The following is a 15,987-nucleotide window of genomic DNA, read 5'->3' as shown; positions in this document are numbered from 1 at the left end:
CTGTGATCCCCTACCCTCTCCACCCAAGCACTTCCTGCTCCCCCAAAACACACATCCTACCCAAACTGCTGAAAACCACTATTTTAAAACACTGCCTTGAAAACGGCCTTCAGAACAATCCCACCGAAAGCAATTATTAGGCTGACGTTCTCGAACTCTGAATGAGCCTTTTCTGTGAACGCTGTAGCTCTCCATAACCTATCATTTACCTACTGAAACATTTTGTTTTGCAATTATTATACCTCATTTCCTATTACAAAGAATTAGCACTAAGATCTTTAAAAAAAAATAAAATAAAGTAACAAGGAGATGCTTTGAAGAATCACAGGCACCTCCCAAACCAGAAGAGAGGAACCACACTGGGTCTCCACCGGGGCAAGCCATCCTCACAGGTTTCTGAGCCATGAGTCAAACCCCACCCCAAACGCATACAGACACACAGCACACTCTCTACGTAGGAAACGCCAGCCGCTCAGAAATTAGACTTGGGCAAAGTAAACGGACAAAACCTTCTGAGGTTTTCACAGGAGCAGCCAGAATTAGGCCTAGGAAAAGGGAGGCAGTAAATCAACCACACATCAAGCTGCAGTGCAAGGAGAGGAACATGTATTTTTGAAGTCTTCTAAAGAAAAGCAGTTTGGGGGGCGCCTGGGTGGCTTAGTCGGTTAAGCGTCCGACTTCAGCTCAGGTCATGATCTCACGGTCCATGAGCTCGAGCCCCGCGTCGGGCTCTGTGCTGACAGCTCAGAGCCTGGAGCCTGTTTCACATTCTGTGTCTTCTGACCCTCCCCCGTTCATGCTCTGTCTCTCTCTGTCTCAAAAATAAATAAACATTGAAAAAAAATTTTTTTAACAAGAAAAGCAGTTTGGTTCCAACAAGTCACAAACTGACATTTCTTGCAAAAATCTGGGAAAACACTGCTTTCCACTTTTTTCCTAGGTACACATAGGTGAAGCCAGCAATACTAACCAAGCATGAGATACCACAGTTCAGCTGTCAGCTGCTTCTCTGAGAGCATCACGAGCCACAAAGAAACTTGTAAAAACCAACAGTCAGTTCTGGGAACTAAGACTGTTAAAGGGAATGCAAGGAGCTCATAACATATCCAACCAGAATACCTATCTAGGCAAATAACTCTAGAATATGAAATAATAATAATAATAATATAGGGACCCAAGGAAAAGAGACTGATCACAGTCAAGTCTGGATTACAGAAACGTGATCATTCACCATGAAACCCTTTGCTTTTCCTTTCTCACTAGCTTTCTTGTGAGCAGTTCAGAACTCATTCTAAAAGGAAGCAAGACCCTAAACCACAAAAACCAATTAATGATTGTACCTGTAGCTGTGGGAGAAGATGGCTTTGTGGACAAAGTGGAAAGAGGAATAACCAAAATTAACTATTGTATCTGCGAAAGCCATTTAACCCGACCCGCTCTGGGGGAGGAAAGAGAAAAAAGAAGCCGGCGGGGGCCGAGGCTCCACGTCCTGTCCTGCCCGCCCGAGTTGCCTCCGAGGGACCCCTGTGCTGGCGCAAACTAGACACCCTCCCTCTCCAAGCCTGCGCACTCCGACCCGCCTGCAGGCTCCCGCCTCTCCTGAATTGAAAGAGGGAAATCTAACATTATGTAATTGCCTGTTTCCCACAATTTAAAGTGAGGCATACTATAATCCTAATTAGAGGGAGAAGTTGGTGCGACATGACAAGTAACAAATTAGAAATCTAAAGACCGAAAACTCTCATCCCAGACTTGCAGAAGCAAAAAGAAAGGGCCTCGCGGGACGCCGCGGCACACCCACCACGACACTGCTGGTGTAGGAGGGGCCGACTGAAACGGCCCCTGACGTTCCTCCATGGCATTTCGGGGTCATCCCTCTTGGTCTTCAAGAAAACACTCATGTTCTCTTTACTCTCCCCAGGCCAAAATTAAAGCATTAGATGGATGTGGGCTGGCCCCTACCTCGGAAGACAGACCCCGATGGGTCTCCTTCCCCTTGTGCTCACAAAGCCAGTCACACACCTCATTCCATCCCTGGCTCAAACCACGTGTTGGAGAGATCCCGAGCGAAGGGATTCTTTCCCATGCTTCTGACTCACTCCAGAGCTCATCAAAAGCCCACCCGAAGAAGAAGAGTTACCATGTACGCATAATTCATTTACATCTAACCTATGGAAAATTAAGTGCCAGACAGGTGTGTGGACTTTGTTTGGCTTTTTTTTCTTTTTACTAGCTAGACATAGAGAGGGGAAAAACAACTAATGAGGTCAATTTACTTTTTTTTTTTTTTTTGAGGTCAATTTACTTCTTATACCAACAAAGGATACTTTTCGTATAAGAAGTGGATAGAAAGTTGGGTTGTCAATCTCAAGAGGTAGTGGAACACCCAGATTTTAAATAGCACGGTACGTGGAACAAAACACAGAGTTGTGGATGAGCACTGAAAGAATAACATAATGCTTAATCCTGCCAGGAAGAAGGAGAGCCCCTCATCTAAAGGGCAGTCACCCAACGGGCAGGGATATTTCTTCTCTCCTGGGTCGGATTACTCCAGCGGCAGGTAGGGTGGTGCTATATAAGTAAGTTGCACTTTCAGCAGGAAGCTCCTTCAACAAGTTCCTGTTTTATGTGCAATTATCCCTCCGCCTGACCCATCCTCCCCACCAAACCCCCACCGCCTGGTAACACTTACAGGCAACTCAGAGAGAAGGTCTACAAGTTGCCACCAGAAACAGGGAAGGTACAGCCACTTTCGTTTACAAATGAAAAATGAGATAAAGAAGGGAAGAAAATGGTAAACTAGAACAAATGAACTTTGCCTTCTCTAAATTATGCTGAGTTAATAATATCTATCCTTCACCAAAAAAAAATAAAAATAAAAAAAAACACAGGGGGGGAAAGGCCTACCAGCTCTACCATGTAGATATTTTAACTAACTCATAATTTCTTTTTCCATAACTTTGTAATTTGAGTAACTCTCAAGCTTACTTACCAAATACTACATCAATGCTGTTTACATAGCGTTTCAACCTTACTGTGGATTTTGTTTCCTTAAGCTTTGCTTCTTCTCATTGTAGACACTTAATCAACCCTGAACAATTAAGACGAGGAGAGGAAGTAGTAAACAAATTTTAATCTACAGACTCAAAGGGGAAAAAAAACAGGAAACAAAGGAGTACAGTTAAATCTGGAAACCTGACTTCCAATCACTGCCTGATCGCTAACTAACTAGTTCTTCTTTAACCTTGCACAAATCACTTCAACTTTCTAGGCCTCAGTTTCCTCACCTGTAAAATGGAGAAAATGGGCCAAATGATTTAAGTTTAAAATCCCTTCTAGCTTCAATAATCCATGAATCTGTCGATCAGAAAGAAAATGCAATTGCAAATAAGACTTTATGACTTACAAAGTACTTTCAAACATATTTTCTCATTAATTCTTGCAGCAAAGCTGTGAAACAAGCATTATGCCCATCTCTGTAGAAAAAGACAGTTTTTCCAAAAGACAGTTCAGAGAGTTTGATTATTTTTTAAGATCCCCTAGCCAGAAAATTTGAAACCCAGACCTTCTGAGGACAAATATTGGATTCCATTATTTCAAAAATTAGTAAGTTAAAATTTAAAAATAATTGATTGCCTGCTACGCAAAACCTTTCTGGGGACATCGGCATATTATAATACCAAACCCGGAAAGGTTACTACAAATGGCCCCACTGGAATCACAGGGCCCAACAGCACACCTCCCAGATAGAGGCACTGAGCAAATATTGCCTGACTCACCATACACCTCAAAAGATTAGGAATACGGTGATACTATGGGGGGAATTTTTTTTTTCCTGAATTCGAGGTATGATCTCCTATGATCTGATTCAAAAGATAGAAAGAAAAAAAAAATAAAACAAAACAGTAGAAAGAGGCTTTCCATATCAGAGATCTAGCTCTCCATTAGAAGGATGAATCTATGTGTCTTCCTCAGAGAAACTCCAATTTGATCAGTGAACCAAAAGCCCAAATGTGAGAGGTCACCTGGAAATCTTCAGGATATCCATACTTTATACACACACTGATCTGGACTAACAGAAATGATAACACAGCCATGAGGACTGATAAGAATCATGTTCTTATCAATCACTACATACTTTCCCCTCAATTGGAAAGATTCAGGGAATCTGTACTCTTACACTGTTCTACCTCTCATACTTCTGTTTCACAGCTCAAAGAGACAGAAAACAGCCATTTATTGAAAAATTCAAACTAAATTTAACATAGGATTTATATACGTCTCAACTCAGTCAACCAAGATCCCCCCTAAAGTCTATAAAACCACTAAGATCAAGCAATCTTCAATCTATGACTTTAAGGTTTTTTTTTAAGTTTTTTAAAGTTGTTTTAAAAATTGGTGGGGCAGAGGGCACTACAACAAAATTACTGATGCAATTCAAAGCAAAAGCAAAGTAAGTAAATACAAACGCCAGAAAGTAACAGTGAAAGAAAAGAGTTAAATGAATCTCAGTATACAATCTAAGCGAGGGGCTCTGGATTTATTACCAAGGATTCAAGTCAACCTTCCCATAGGATCCTAACAATTGTCTGACACTTCAGATCTGAAAAGTTCTCTGTACTAGAACTGCAATTTCAAACCGGAGGAGCAGCACCAGGAACCGCAGAGAAGCTAACAGCAACACCTACTGACTATCTTGAGCCACTTGCCAAACTTGTTCTCTCCGTCAACTAATCTAATGATACAGTCAATTTCAAGAGTCCTTTACTTAAGCATAATGAGATAAGAAAATAAGTTGTCACCCACATAAAGCCATCCATCCCCCAAAATCTCTTAGTTTGCCCTTAACCATTTATGAGCAAATCATTACCCAAGTCATTTTAAATGCACTGCTAATTGCTGATGCCTCAGTATAAGTAATTTATTCCATGGGAGAAATGCTTTGATATTAATATTCTCGTTAATAACTGGCATGTCATCTACTACTTGGACACATCAGTGACCATAAACTGCTTTACATAAACCTTTTATTTGAGACTACTGCTGTTACCACTGTTCTATATTATTCCCATCGTTTTTGGGTTTTTTTTCCCCACCCTAGTTAAAGGTGACTTAGTTGCAGCCTTCAAAAAATAAGAGAAAAGTGAAAGTCATTAAATCAGGATTATATAGAAAATTAATACTGTTACTAAACTGGCTGCAGAGTATGATTCTATAGGACTTAATCTTGTACTTTTCCAGAAGATTAAGTCAGAGAATCTTTGCCTTGGATGAATATTCCATATGAGAAAAGAAGAGAAAGTTGACACTTAACTCCCACAGAGTACCAGTATAAAAACAATGGCTTTAAGAGTCTGAGTCAGAGTTTCAACATGAAAGGCTTACTTTATAGAGGAAACGCCAACCCCAGTTCATCCAGATAGACCTGGAACCCGATGAAAGACGACACCTTTACTCTGAAATTTGCATCGCATCACTCACTGGCTCCCAGTTTAGAAATATAATCGTCCAGCAGGTAGTAAGAGTTTCAGTGAATGTTAATCTCTAAAACACCCGTCATGAAAAATTAAATCTATTAAGGTAAACGCCGTCTCTAGGGACCATCAGTCCCCAAATGCTTCCCTTCAAAAACGAATACCAACAACTCAATTAAACAACATCTTCCCTAAAGTGAGCCATTTCCCTTGTCTCTATATTTAACGAACGGTCAAACTCGAAATTTCAACCTGCCCAATACGGCTACATGTCCACGCAGATATGCCGTGAAGCGATAGGGAGCCTCGCAAATTTCCTTTAAGGGCAGGAGAAGTTGGAAACAGATGAGGCTAAAGAGGAAAAGTTCTTTTCGAAGCACCCTCACGCCTCCCCAGCCCTCTTGAGGTTTACTTGCTCCAAGGAAAGCAGGTTAGAGTATCCCCTACTTTCCCTGTCCCCCGGACCCGGGGAGAGAAATTAACCACCCGCGGGCACCGAGCTCTCTTCTCCCTTTCCCATGACTAAACCCCTCGGCCTGTCCTTTCCAACGCAGCCTGCAAAGCGCTCACCCAGGTGACTGAAGGGGAAGGGTGCCCGGTGGAGACGAGAGCTGCCGGGTGGGCGCAGCCACCCCGACGGGGGCGCGGGTCTCCCGGCCTCGGGCGGAGGCGCTCTGCCGGTAGTTATGCAGATTCGGGTTCCTAGGTGCGTGCGCGCGCGCCGTGCGCGGTACAGCCCGGACTCGCCCCCGCCGGGCTGCGCTATCAGCACGCCACCAAATCGGAAATAAAACTTTGACCGGCCTCCCGAATCCCGCTCCGGGCCCTGCACCCGAGCCCCGGCCAGAAATGCAATGGGGGGGGGGGGGGCTGTCAACAGTCCTTCACCCCCGCTCCCCTGCCCGGACCCGGGGCGCGGGAGCCACTTACCGCTCTGCCCGGCCTCCCAGTGCCACCGCGCGTCCGGGGCGCGTCCGCCGCGCGCTCTCCCTAGGGAGAAAGAGAAATCGTGTGGACGGTCGGCGCGCGCTCACTCGCCGCCTCCTCTGCGGAGAACGGCGGGCAGCGAGGCCGGGGCGGGCGGCTAGCGGAGGGGGGCCCGGGGGAGGTGGCGGCGGAATCTGCCCAACTCCCGAGCTCCACTCCGAGGGGAACCCGGAAAGCAGGCTGGAGGAGTGGGGGACGGAGGTGCCCCCGTCCCCGGGCATCAACTATTGTCTGGGCGTCCTGGTCCCCGCTCGCGCCGCCTCCGAGGTTCAGCGCCCCCCATGCCGCCCGCCAGACCCCAGGAGAAAAAGCTGGGGGCGGGGGCAGCCGGCGAGTAAAGCGGGTATGGGGTGGCTGGGGGACCGGGGTCTTGGAGGTCGAAGGTGGACGCAGGGGAAGGGGACGTGCGTGTCGAGTGGGGGGAGGAGACAGGTAACTGCAGACGGGGGTGGGAAGGCCCGGGAGGACCGGTGGGGGGAGGAAATGGGGAGGGAGCCACGGAGGCGGGAAGAGATGGAGTGGCTGGGGGGCGGCCTCTGAAGCCCAGACCTGGCCCTCCCCGGGGACCCTCCTCCCGGGAAGTCGGCGCCGCACTGACTTTTTCGCTTACTCGCTCACGCACGCACTGAACTCGCTCACAAAGTTGCCGGCGGTGGCGGCGCCTCACTCGCCCTTCCCTCCCTTCCACTCCCCTCGCCTCCCCGCCTCCCCGCCCCATTCCTTCCCCTCCTTCACTCCCTCCCTCCGCAAGTCTCGGGTGAGATCACCTCTGGGCCGCTCGGCACTGCGCTCAAATCTCGCGAGAGAAGCGGCGGCTCTGCCAGGCCGGCGGGGGAAGTAGGAGTTGGAGGAAGGTGGGGGACCGCGGAACTCCTAGTTGCTATGACGACGGCAAAGCCCTGGATTCCTGTCTCCAGCAGAGAGCCGAGGCTGCAAACGTGGGTGCAGTTTTCAACCTGCCCCCTCCCTTGCCAGACACCCTAATGGTGGGGAAATCGAGGGCCAGAAGCGAGAGGAGGATTTTTAAGCCTATTCGAGAGGACATCTGTAGAACAGCGTCATATCTGGCCAAATTTGGCAAATGAAGCTAATTTTTTCCCCCAGAGGTTCAGGGGGAGATTTCTATCACAGAAGCCAGCACATATCTGTATCCCCAAATATCAACTGTATATTCAGTTTTTCAGCCCTCCCGTCTAATCTCATCCGCCAGCCTCCACTCCTTAGGCTCCCTCTCTCCTCCCTCCCCCGCCTCCCCATCACCACCACCACCAGGCTGGGCTCCTTGAGGATCTGGCAGCTTCTTCATGTTTGTGTTCTCAGCGCCTCCACAGACTTGGTACATAGTAGCTATTTACTTAACGTCTATTGGGGGGAAAAAGGAGCACAGGAGTCTGTGCGTGTTCTAATACTTTCCTTTCACCCTACCCGGTAGAGTATGTATCTATTTCTCTATTTACCTTAGAAGGTAAGTTTCTGCCTCTCAGCCATATTTTGTACTCTATTTCTATCTGCGCGTTTCTGTTCACACAGAATGTGTCTGTTTTTCAATAGTTCTAGTCCTTCCTTTCTCCATCTTTGTCTCATTAAAAAACTCGGGGGGGGGGGAGTTATTTCGTTTTGTTTTGTTTAATCATTAAGCTTTTCAGAGGCCTCCAAACCTACTTCAAAATGCTGCTAAGGATGAAGACGAAATCTTTTCACACCCTGTTTCTTCTTTTAATCGTAGAAACTTTTCTTTGGGGGCTTTAAATAGTGCCTAAATAAAATGGATGCTGTGAATGGAAGTTAAGCTTAAACTTTAGATTTCAAAAGGGATGAGTGAAAAATAGATTCCATGGTATCGTGAATTATATCTCAATAAAAAACTAATAAATCCCATTCCTACTTACATTAATATGAGAAAACTGTGATTTAATTCAATCCCACAGAACTAGAAAACCTAGGAAAGGGCATGAAGACTAGGCAGTTAAGACCCTTTTGGGTCAAGTGCAAGCTTAAAGCACTAGGTTGATGAAAGTTTTTACCTTAGAAACCTAAATGATACAGTGATTGAAAAGCACTGGCTAACTTCAGGAGACTAGGTTTGAGTTTTTCTGTGTCCCTAATAATTGAGTCTCCTTGAGAAGTCATTTAATCTAATTCTTCATCTGTAAAATGAGGGGATAGCCCAGATGTGAGAGCGAACAGCTTTAAAATTCTATAGCTCTTAGACCTATAAAAATTTCCAATAAATAACATATTTTCCGTTTATATAAAAAAAATAACAAATGAGTGTTTCATCTTATAGATCTGTTTCACAAAGTTATTTAAGTGTGGACAAGTTGATTTTAAAGTTTCTCTTGTCTCAACTATAAAAACAACAAAAATATTAACCATGTTACAGTAATTTCACAGGGAATCCATTGTTCAAGATTTGTTTTTACACTAACTCGAAACAGATTCCTTGTTATTTAATAAATACACTAACTCAAAACAAAGACCAAAACTGAATATATCCACATCCCACCAAAATAACTAGAAGGAGGTGGGAGGAAGAGAAGGAAAAAAGAAAGAAGGGAAGGAGAGAAGGAAGGGAGGGCGGGAGGGCAGGCCTTAAAATTACACACTGGTGTTTTTAATATAAATTTTTTTACAAAGAAACTCAATAGAGTATCATCATCCATCCCGTTGATGTGTTTTAAGGAGCCATCTTTCATAGAATAGTACACTGTTGTAAATCAGTAATTCATTTGCTCTGACTCAACTTGTAACATAATTTTGCCCTTAAAGGATGGCTGCCAATCTGTATCATCCACCAGTACAGTCACAATTTCAGGGCCACCTGTTTTATGACTCCCAGATAGCCATTTGATACATTTGAAATAACTGATCCAAGTGCTAACCAAATCTATTAACTTTATTCAATGCTTATCAGGCTCAACAGTGGGTATAGGCCTCAGATTAGGAAGGGAACTTCCCTAACCTTCAGACAGAGTAGAATCGGAGAAATTGTCCCAGGGACCTAAAACTGCTCTTTCAAAGCCCCAGGCTACTATTTACCCTTCACTGATGACAGACCTTTCACTTGCGTTACTGAAGGAGCTAAAGGTGAAATCCACCAAAGCTGTAGGTTCCAGTTGCACGTTTTCTGGGTCAGGCACTCCCTGTGTATCCTCTTAGCCTTCTTGGGATTTCAAAATAGAAGACACGAGGCAACAGAAGAGTAAAAGGGTAGGAAGAAAGAGTTTGCCAAGTACAGATTATATCTCAACACCATTCCTGCCTCCTTGCTCTGGGCTCTTCTACCCACCTCTGCCTGACTCCCTCCCACATACACACAAGGGATGTGTAACCCTTCCTAGGGATGAGGAGAACATCTAGTCATTTCCTGTTCCTCCCTCCCAATTCCCTTCTTAGTTTGTTAGAACACATTCCCTCTGGTTATTCAGTTCTACAAAACAAAAAACCCTAACATATCCAATGTGGAATGAATTTTGACCCAGAAGCCTACCAAGCAAGCAAAAACTGATACTTTTTAATAATATTATAAACATCATTTCACATTTGCATATTTTTCAGTTAAAGTCTGGCATAGCCATCCCATTATCAGTTCAGAACTTTCTGTTACTGGGGTGCCTGGGTGGTGCAGTCGGTTAAGCATCCGACTTCAGCCAGGTCACGATCTCGCGGTCCGGGAGTTCGAGCCCCGCGTCAGGCTCTGGGCTGATGGCTCAGAGCCTGGAGCCTGTTTCCGATTCTGTGTCTCCCTCTCTCTCTGCCCCTCCCCCGTTCATGCTCTGTCTCTCTCTGTCCCAAAAATAAATAAACGTTGAAAAAAAAATTAAAAAAAAAAAAGAACTTTCTGTTACAGACTATACATCTACAGGGAATTACTAACACATACATATTCAGAAAAATTACTCTTAACTATTAGAAAGGACCAAGGTGCCCCCAAATCATCCAAAATTAAGTTATATCTAATGCTGTTTCAACTTTAGGGTTTTATTGTTTTAGCCCTATGTGATATAACTTGAGTTATCCGAATACTAGATTTCTTAGAACAGTTCAGTCTCCCATCTGCATGATAGTATTTATTATATGTTTAAATACCTACAACTTTATAATCAATTAACATTGCTTAGCAAAGCTTGTACACTTCCTTGTCTACTACCCAACTCTTCTAAAGGACTATTTCACACCTTCTCCCCCTTCATCAAACCTCTGGCTTATTACAGCTAATGCCCTTGCTTCTTCTTTCATTGATAAAATAGAAGCAATCAGATGACACCCTGGCAAACCACCTGTGCCTGACTGTGAGGAACTCTTCTGTCCTCCTGCCCTTGTGATGAGCCCTCAGCGCTCTAAGCTAAGACTAACCTCTCCCACCGTGTACTGGTCCCATCCCCTCTGACCCAGAGACATCGATTCAGCAATTGCCTCCTCTCTCCTGCATCAGGAAATTCCCCTCTCTACTGAATCATTTCTAAGAGTGTCTGCATGCTGTATTATCTGCCATAGTAAAAATAATAATAATAATAATAATAATAATAATAATAATAAAGACATTTCCTAGATTCCATGTCGCCCTCCACTTCACTTTACCCCCGGAATCTCCGAAAGGTTTTGCCATGCTTGCTGTCTTCAGTTCCTCTCCTCCATTCTCTTGAATCCACCCTGGACAGCCTTTTACCCCTACCAGTCCAAGGAAACAGGTCTTCTCAGGGTCCTGAGTGACTGCCTTGGTGCTAAATCCAGCAGTCAGCGCTCATCCTCACCTCATGTGACCCCTCAGCAGTGGGGAAATGTTGCTCACTCTTATCCTTGAAATACTTTCTTCATGTGGCTTTTAGGCTAAGAGTCTGTCTTGGCTCTTATTCCAGCTTTCTGGCCTTCTCAGTCTTCAGTCTCTAAGCTCAGAAGTCCCCAGGTCTCTAGAGACACCTTCTCTTTGTGGTCTCTTATCATCCTGTGGTTATCTCACCAATCTCATGACTTTAAGTAACATCCATATTCTGACTACCCTCAAATTTACATCTCTGGTCCAGACACCTCTCCGAAATCTAGACTCCTACACCTGTGAAAACTAATAAAGGGAAACCTCACTAAGGTGGAGTCCAGAGGCTAGAAGAGGGAGCCCTACCACTCAACCTCAATTACAGAAACAATTGTAAATTACAGACTCCCACTAGAAGTGTCAATTACACACCTTGGGCAGAAGAATCCTTAACAGGAAAGGATAATCAATTACAGGCCTCAACAGGGAAAAGATGTATATCGCATCTCCTACAAGAAATCCACTACTCCCACAACTCAGCCAATGAGAAACCATCATCACCCTGAACTCCCGCTTTTCTCCAGCAGACTTCCCTTCCTCCATATTTTATTATTATTTTAATGTTTATTTATTTTTGAGAGCGAGAGAGACTGTGAGTGGGGGAAGGGCAGAGAGAGAGAGAGACACGGAATCTGAAGCAGGCTCCAGGCTCTGAACTGACAGCACAGAGCTCAACTAGGGGCTCAAACCCACGACCCGTGAGATCATAACCTGAGATGAAGTCGGACACTTAAGCCACTGAGCCAGCCAGGCGCCCCATGGACTTCCCTTCAAAACAAGTCCGGGTAACTTCCTCCTCTTTCTGCATAAAATACTGTTGTTCTTTGTTGGATTAGCCTGTGGTTTCTCCATAACTTGCTTGTCCTGAATGTAGTTCTCCATTATTCCTGAGTAAACCCATTTTGTTGGTAGAACAACTGATGGTTTTATTTTTAAGGTCAACACATCCATCTCCTAGTTAACATCTTCAGCTGGATGTGTATTAGGTATGTCAAACTTCACCTGTGTAAAACTGAAAAGCTCCAGATATTCCCCGCCCCCTCCCCCCAAAAAACAGTTCCTTCCTACAATCTTCCCCACCTCAGTTAAGGGCACCCTTCCAGAGCTTCAGAGGTTTCTGATCAGAGCAAAAGTCCGGGGCCATCCTTGACTTCTCTACTTCTCTCATGGCACATATCCAGACCATTAGTGAATTCCGTTGGCACTTCCTTTAAAATACGTGTAGAATCCCATCACTTTCTACCAAATGCAAGTCTCTGGTTCAAGCCTTTTCTCACTTGGATAATCACAATATTCTCCCTAGAGGTATCCCTTTCTGATCTCTCTATTCCTGCCCTTTCCCCCCCAATAATTTGTTCTATATACAGGACCTACGGTGTGGAACGTAAGTCAGTCAGATCAGGTTACTTCCCTGCTCAAAAGTCTTCAGGTTTTCTCATGTCATTCAGAGAAAAAGCCAAAGTTCCCATTCTGGACCAGGGAAACGTTCTCTCTGACTCCCCTGTACACCACCGACTTCATCCCCTTCCTCTGCACCCCGCACACCTCCCCCTAGGCTACAAAGGCTTCTCTCTGTTCCCTTGAATACACCAGACACTCTCCTGCCTCCAGGCCCTGCATTTGCTGTTCCCTCTTCCTGAAAAGCTCTTCCCCCAAATGTCTGTGTGTCTCACTCCCTGAGTTTCTTTAGGTGTCTGTTCAAAGGTCACTGTTTTCTTCATTTGCCTGCTTGCTCCTGGTGCTCTTTCTTCTTAACCGTGTGTTATTTTGTAGGTGTCTCTCTCTCTCTCTCTCTCTCTCTTGCATTCATAAGGTAAGATCCCCAACACAGGAGTTGATGTCTGCCTTGTTCGTGCTGTATTCCCAGCACAGTGCCTGGCGTGTATAGAGTAGGCCTTCAATGCATGTTTGTTGGATAAGCAGGCAATGCTGTTTTAAAAAAATTTTTTTTAAAACGTTTATTTATTTTTGAGACAGAGAGAGACAGAGCATGAACGGGGGAGGGGCAGAGAGAGAGGGAGACACAGAACCGGAAGCAGGCTCCAGGCTCCGAGCCATCAGCCCAGAGCCCGACGCGGGGCTCGAACTCACGGACCACGAGATCGTGACCTGAGCTGAAGTCGGACGCTTAACCAACTGAGCCACCCAGGCACCCGAGGCAATGCTGTTTTAAAGACAAAGTAAAAAGACTTGCAGGGTATGGTAGACAGACTGGTTCCCCCTAAGATATCTGTGTTCTAATACCTGGTCACCTGCCATGGCAAAAGGGATTTTGCAAATGTGATTACAACCTGGAGATAGGGGGTCCATACCTTAGGGTATCTGAGTGGACCCAATGTGTAATCACAAGTTTCCGACAAGAAGGAGGTAGGAGGGTCAGAGTTAGAGTCACAGGAGATAAGACCGTGGAAATAGGGTCAGACAGAGATTTGAAGATGCCACACCCTGGCTGTGATGATGGAGGAAGAGGCCACGAGCCAAGGAAGGTAGGCAGCCTCTTGAAGTTGCACAAGGTGAGGGAAGGAGACTCTCCCCTAGAGCCTTCAGAAGGATTTGTAGCCCTGCCGACACCTCGATTGTAGCTCACTGAAATCCATTTTGGGCTTGCGACCTTCAGAACTGCAAGATAACAAATTTGTATTGTTTGGGATCACTAAATTTGGGGTAATTTGTTACAGCAATAAGACACTACTACACAGAGTTTACTCAGTGTAAACTCTGTGAAGGCAAAATGTCTGTCTTGTTCATACTTTAAAAAAAATTTTTTTAATGTTTATTTTTAAGAGAGAGAGAGAGAGCGCGCGCGTGCGCACATGAGTGGGGGAGGGGCAGAGAAAGAGAGGGAGACACAGAATCTGAAGCAGGCTCCAGGCTCCGAGCTGCCAGTGCAGAGCCTGACGCAGGGCTCGAACCCACGAACCGTGAGATCATGACCTGAGCCAAAGTCGGATGCTCAACCGACTGAGCCGTCCGGGTGCCCCATGTCTTATTCATACTTAAGTCCCCACTGCCCAGCACGATTCCTAACGCAAGCAAGGCACTCCATGAACGTTTGTGGAAGGAAGGAATGAAGTTTAACAGCAGAGCAGAGTCAAAGCTTCCAGCCTGATGGGGTGGCAAAATCACTTACCTGGCCTCACCTTACCCCAGAAAGGGAAGAAAGCATATCTTTTAGGAAGCCTCCTTGAGCTTTTTGAGTCACAAAGATATAGGGGCAAAGGGGGGGAGCCAACCCCAGGCTTAGGGACCAATATCGGCGACAGAGAATGAAGACCAGTCACAGGGGGCCTTGTGGATATGTTAAGAAGCTTGGTCTTTCTTCTGTAAGCGATAGGGAGCCATTAAAAGGTTTTCAGCAAGGCAGAGGTGTATTCAAATTTGCATTTAGGAGGCATAGCACACATAGAAATCCATGGGTCAGAGAAGAGGTCAGAACTAGAGTCATAAATGTGGAAGGCAGTAGCTTATAGTTGCTGATCTATTGGATTTAGATAATTTTTAAAAAATTTTTAAACATTTATTTAGTTTTGAGAGAGCATGAGTAGGGGAGAGGCAGAGAGAGAGAATCTGAAGCAGGCTCTAGGCTCTAAGCTGTCAGCACAGAGCCTGATGCAGGGCCCAAACCCACCAACCAAGAGATCATGACCTCAGCCAAAGTCAGATGCTCAACCGACTGAGCCACCCAGGTGCCCCTAGATAACATTTTTTAATGTTTGTTTATGTTTGAGAGAGAGAGAGAGAGAGAGAGAGAGAGAGAGAGAGAGAATGTGAGTGGGGGAGGGGCAGAGAGAGAGGGAGACACAGAATTCAAAGCATGTTCCAGACTCTGAGGTGTCAGTACAGAGCCTGACTCGGGGCTCGAACTCACAAGCCAAGCAGTGAGATAATAACCTGAGCCGAAGTCAGACGCTTAACCCACTGAGCTACCCAGACATCCCTAGGTAACATTTTAATTAAAAGCACCCTCACAAATTTTCTCTCATTCTCGTAGGTATGTTCTATTGAAACATACTCCTTGAGCTGTTCATGTCATTCCTGGTTTGCTGATGATTTTCTTGCTATCATGGGTTCAATAAAAATCCCAGAAGGACTGAAAGTTCTGGCTCACCAACCCTTTTGACCTTTTTCTACATCAGTATCAGCGTATAATACCCCAGCTATACTTTTTTTTTAAAAGAAATCTACCTTCTCTGAACCATTTCAAAGATTTTTTATTCATTTCTCCAGTAGTATCTCCTTTCAGGGAGCTCTTTGTGCTGCTTAAAATAATGTGAACATTCTCTCAGGAGCTGGAAATTTCCTTCCAACTAACCCTGTCTCTTTATTCCTTTCATCAGATTCCATGATCGAGAATATGTCGAGAAGGCAGGTGGAAAAAAAGGTCTCCCTCCACTCCCTTGTCTTTTTAAATCCCTAGAAATGAAAAGAGGCTTGCTCATGACTTGGAAGTGATGGGCTGTGGCCTCCCAGAACCATCTGCCTCCTTCCATTGCCAGCCAGAGCCACCGCAATGTTCACAAGAACCCAGGAGCTGTGGGAGCTCTCGAGTTGCACCTGTCCTGTGGGATCCAAGGAGAGAGCAGATTCTGTAGCGGTCACACATTGTGTGTTCATATGCAATTAAGAAACATACGTAATTAGGGTGACTGCTTGTGGACATGCCAAAGAGCATGACAGGCATGTTAAAGCCATCAAGCCTGTATTTGGGGGCAA

General features: G+C 45.2%; 1 protein-coding gene across 8 annotated transcripts in view; it reads right to left on the bottom strand.

Moving 5' to 3' along the window:
• The window catches only part of SIPA1L1 (signal induced proliferation associated 1 like 1), a 365,218-nt gene extending 358,303 nt beyond the window's left edge, over positions 1-6,915 (bottom strand). For 5 of the 8 annotated variants that reach the window (XM_040477574.1, XM_040477573.1, XM_040477570.1 and 2 more), the window contains exon 1: positions 6,405-6,915. The gene's annotated coding sequence lies outside the window, so the exon portion shown is untranslated. Of the gene's footprint in view, positions 1-6,044; positions 6,191-6,404 lie in introns of those variants that run through there. The other 3 variants (XM_040477577.1, XM_040477578.1, XM_040477571.1) reach the window with 2 other exon arrangements.
• Positions 6,916-15,987: the final 9,072 nt, after the last annotated feature.

This window comes from Herpailurus yagouaroundi, unplaced genomic scaffold, assembly GCF_014898765.1.
Source record: "Herpailurus yagouaroundi ecotype Mexico unplaced genomic scaffold, PumYag 141, whole genome shotgun sequence".
Taxonomy (NCBI): domain Eukaryota; kingdom Metazoa; phylum Chordata; class Mammalia; order Carnivora; family Felidae; genus Herpailurus; species Herpailurus yagouaroundi.
Note: the sequence above shows the minus strand (reverse complement) of the source record. Positions and strands in the feature narration are given on the sequence as shown.